The following is a 5,000-nucleotide window of genomic DNA, read 5'->3' on the forward strand; positions in this document are numbered from 1 at the left end:
GAGGCATTATTTAAATGTATTCTATGGTCAGACACCGGTGTGTGCACACAGGGCATTTCTCACTTCTCTCTATAAGTAAACTTCCCATTTTCATCCTCTTCCATCCCCGACTTTAACGCTCTCTTCTATGCTATAATGGAGACTTTGCAATTTTAGCAAGTGGAGAGAAATTGGAGAACCACTTTCGACTCCACACTTCTTCTTCACTTACTTCTTTTCTCAATATACTGGGCTTAGAAAATGGTATCAAGACATCCTTATCATCAGTAGGACACGGAAAGAGGCACTAAGTCTCCTAACCAAGTTCAACCACACTCTGCAACTTAACCATTGCACTACAAATTAGGCAACGGGGGCATCAGCAAAGGCAGCCAATGTGCCGATCCTTCATACATTTTGTGTAGTACTTTTCTTACTCGGAGGCAAAATCAGCACTTTAACTGCCCAAATCATACAGATTTTACACATGTACCACTCTATGCACACATAGGCACACACCTTGCAGTTCTTCTACACACACTTAAGCTAAAAACCCATTCTGTCACGTCAAAATTCTGCAAACCTATTACATATTCAGTGCGTCGGCATAGAAGCACTTTTTAATGCCACTAAAATGCACAAGTAGTTAGACTGAAGATGCAACCTGAATGAGTTTACAGTATGTACTCCACTTTATTAATGATTAGTAATGAGAAAGTGAGGACTACAAGAGTATTGGAAAATACTTTTTCCACTCTGAATGTAAAGCAGATTGAGTGACCATTGGCCAAAAACGACCACGAAGGGACTCGAACCCTCAATCTTCTGATCCGAAGTCTGACGCCTTATCCATTAGGCCACGCGGTTATCCGTCCACTTGAGATGATTTTTATCATGTAGGTGGTATGCATGGATGGAGAACATATTATTGAAAGGTATTCAGGTTTACATCCCATAGTGTTCTTTCAGCTCTTTTCGCTGGAAGCACTTTTTTGGAATCTATATATTGAGAATTGTATGAGCATGATATGCTTTTGTTTTCCTTTTTCCATACAAACCTCTTTCCTCATGAGTTTAAAGCTCATTTGTATGCTCTACATAGCTCTGGACGTTTCCAGACGTGGAGTGAAACTGTTTTGAAAATAGTACAAATTGCTCCTTCCTGCATATGCTAATTTTTCACACTCACATAGGTTGTATAAGTTTTATGAATCCTGGCTTGACCTATTCAAGTAGCTGAAAGCCTGTCACCACCTCTAGAAACAAGATTCACACCAATCCAATTCATATCATTTTTTCCAAAGGAATATGTTCTGGCCGGTCGAAAATGCATCTCACAAAAATAGGCATTTAAAAATCTACTTTGCAGTTTCAGAACACTAACATGTCTGTGAAGTGTACACAAGTAAAACGGGACAGTTTCAAAGTACCTAATCCCTCATAAACTTCTGAGAGGAAGCATGTAATAAATCTACCTAATTTTCTGGAAAAGAAAGAGGGAGGATATTTGTTATCACCTCAGATGGGACTCAAACCCACAATCCCTGGCTTAGGAGGCCAGTGCCTTATCCATTAGGCCACTGAGGCACACATGCATAGCTCTTTTCTAGAGACATTATTTAAATGTATTCTATGGTCAGACACCGGTGTGTGCACACAGGGCATTTCTCACTTCTCTCTATAAGTAAACTTCCCATTTTCATCCTCTTCCATCCCCGACTTTAACGCTCTCTTCTATGCTATAATGGAGACTTTGCAATTTTAGCAAGTGGAGAGAAATTGGAGAACCACTTTCGACTCCACACTTCTTCTTCACTTACTTCTTTTCTCAATATACTGGGCTTAGAAAATGGTATCAAGCCATACTTATCATCAGTAGGACACGGAAAGAGGCACTAAGTCTCCTAACCAAGTTCAACCACACTCTGCAACTTAACCATTGCACTACAAATTAAGCAACGGGGGCATCAGCAAAGGCAGCCAATGTGCCGATCCTTTATACATTTTGTGTAGTACTTTTCTTACTCGGAGGCAAAATCAGCACTTTAACTGCCCAAATCATACAGATTTTACACATGTACCACTCTATGCACACATAGGCACACACCTTGCAGTTCTTCTACACACACTTAAGCTAAAAACCCATTCTGTCACGTCAAAATTCTGCAAACCTATTACATATTCAGTGCATCGGCATAGAAGCACTTTTTAATGCCACTAAAATGCACAAGTAGTTAGACTGAAGATGCAACCTGAATGAGTTTACAGTATGTACTCCACTTTATTAATGATTAGTAATGAGAAAGTGAGGACTACAAGAGTATTGGAAAATATTTTTCCACTCTGAATGTAAAGCAGATTGTGTGACCATTGGCCAAAAACGACCATGAAGGGACTCGAACCCTCAATCTTCTAATCCGAAGTCAGAAGCCTTATCCATTAGGCCACGCGGTCATCCGTTCACTTGAGATGATTTTTATCATGTAGGTGGTATGCATGGATGGAGAACATATTATTGAAAGGTATTCAGGTTTACATCCCATAGTGTTCTTTCAGCTCTTTTCGCTGGAAGCACTTTTTTGGAATCTATATATTGAGAATTTTATGAGTACGATATGCTTTTGTTTTCCTTTTTGCATACAAACCTCTTTCCTCATGAGTTTAAAGCTCATTTGTATGCTCTACATAGCTCTGGACGTTTCCAGACGTGGAGTGAAACTGTTTTGAAAGTAGTACAAATTGCTCCTTCCTGCATATGCTAATTTTTCACACTCACATAGGTTGTATAAGTTTTATGAATCCTGGCTTGACCTATTCAAGTAGCTGAAAGCCTGTCACCACCTCTAGAAACAAGATTCACACCAATCCAATTCATATCATTTTTTCCAAAGGAATATGTTCTGGCCGGTCGAAAATGCATCTCACAAAAATAGGCATTTAAAAATTCTACTTTGCAGTTTCAGAACACTAACATGTCTGTGAAGTGTACACAAGTAAAACGGGACAGTTTCAAAGTACCTAATCCCTCATAAACTTCTGAGAGGAAGCATGTAATAAATCTACCTAATTTTCTGGAAAAGAAAGAGGGAGGATTTTTGTTACCACCTCAGATGGGACTCAAACCCACAATCCCTGGCTTAGGAGGCCAGTGCCTTATCCATTAGGCCACTGAGGCACACATGCATAGTTTTGTCTAGAGGCATTATTTAAATGTATTCTATGGTCAGACACCGGTGTGTGCACACAGGGCATTTCTCACTTCTCTCTATAAGTAAACTTCCCATTTTCATCCTCTTCCATCCCCGACTTTAACGCTCTCTTCTATGCTATAATGGAGACTTTGCAATTTTAGCAAGTGGAGAGAAATTGGAGAACCACTTTCGACTCCACACTTCTTCTTCACTTACTTCTTTTCTCAATATACTGGGCTTAGAAAATGGTATCAAGCCATCCTTATCATCAGTAGGACACGGAAAGAGGCACTAAGTCTCCTAACCAAGTTCAACCACACTCTGCAACTTAACCATTGCACTACAAATTAGGCAACGGGGGCATCAGCAAAGGCAGCCAATGTGCCGATCCTTTATACATTTTGTGTAGTACTTTTCTTACTCGGAGGCAAAATCAGCACTTTAACTGCCCAAATCATACAGATTTTACACATGTACCACTCTATGCACACATAGGCACACACCTTGCAGTTCTTCTACACACACTTAAGCTAAAAACCCATTCTGTCACGTCAAAATTCTGCAAACCTATTACATATTCAGTGCATCGGCATAGAAGCACTTTTTAATGCCACTAAAATGCACAAGTAGTTAGACTGAAGATGCAACCTGAATGAGTTTACAGTATGTACTCCACTTTATTAATGATTAGTAATGAGAAAGTGAGGACTACAAGAGTATTGGAAAATACTTTTTCCACTCTGAATGTAAAGCAGATTGTGTGACCATTGGCCAAAAACGACCATGAAGGGACTCGAACCCTCAATCTTCTAATCCGAAGTCAGAAGCCTTATCCATTAGGCCACGCAGTCATCCGTTCACCTGACATGATTTTTATCATGTAGGTGGTATGCATGGATGGAGAACATATTATTGAAAGGTATTCAGGTTTACATCCCATAGTGTTCTTTCAGCTCTTTTCGCTGGAAGCACTTTTTTGGAATCTATATATTGAGAATTTTATGAGTACGATATGCATTTGTTTTCCTTTTTGCATACAAACCTCTTTCCTCATGAGTTTAAAGCTCATTTGTATGCTCTACATAGCTCTGGACGTTTCCAGACGTGGAGTGAAACTGTTTTGAAAGTAGTACAAATTGCTCCTTCCTGCATATGCTAATTTTTCACACTCACATAGGTTGTATAAGTTTTATGAATCCTGGCTTGACCTATTCAAGTATCTGAAAGCCTGTCACCACCTCTAGAAACAAGATTCACACCAATCCAATTCAAATCATTTTTTCCAAAAGAATATGTTCTGGCCGGTCGAAAATGCATCTCACAAAAATAGGCATTTAAAAATCTACTTTGCAGTTTCAGAACACTAACATGACTGTGAAGTGTACACAAGTAAAATGGGACAGTTTCAAAGTACCTAATCCCTCGTAAACTTCCGAGAGGAAGCATGTAATAAATCTACCTAATTTTCTGGAAAAGAAAGAAGGAGGATTTTTGTTATCACCTCAGATGGGACTCGAACCCACAATCCCTGGCTTAGGAGGCCAGTGCCTTATCCATTAGGCCACTGAGGCACACATGCATAGCTCTTTTCTAGAGGCATTATTTAAATGTATTCTATGATCAGACACCGGTGTGTGCACACAGGGCATTTCTCACTTCTCTCTATAAGTAAACTTCCCATTTTCATCCTCTTCCATCCCCGACTTTAACGCTCTCTTCTATGCTATAATGGAGACTTTGCAATTTTAGCAAGTGGAGAGAAATTGGAGAACCACTTTCGACTCCACACTTCTTCTTCACTTACTTCTTTTCTCAATATACTGGGCTTAG

The 5,000-nt window shown here is 39.6% G+C and overlaps 1 non-coding gene across 1 annotated transcript; it reads right to left on the minus strand.

The window, feature by feature from the left end:
* Positions 1–4,668: 4,668 nt before the first annotated feature.
* On the minus strand, positions 4,669–4,741 carry TRNAR-CCU (transfer RNA arginine (anticodon CCU)). The gene has a single exon. It is a non-coding gene; the product is annotated as a tRNA-Arg (tRNA).
* Positions 4,742–5,000: the final 259 nt, after the last annotated feature.

Source organism: Triturus cristatus, chromosome 4_1, assembly GCF_964204655.1.
Source record: "Triturus cristatus chromosome 4_1, aTriCri1.1, whole genome shotgun sequence".
NCBI lineage: Eukaryota > Metazoa > Chordata > Amphibia > Caudata > Salamandridae > Triturus > Triturus cristatus.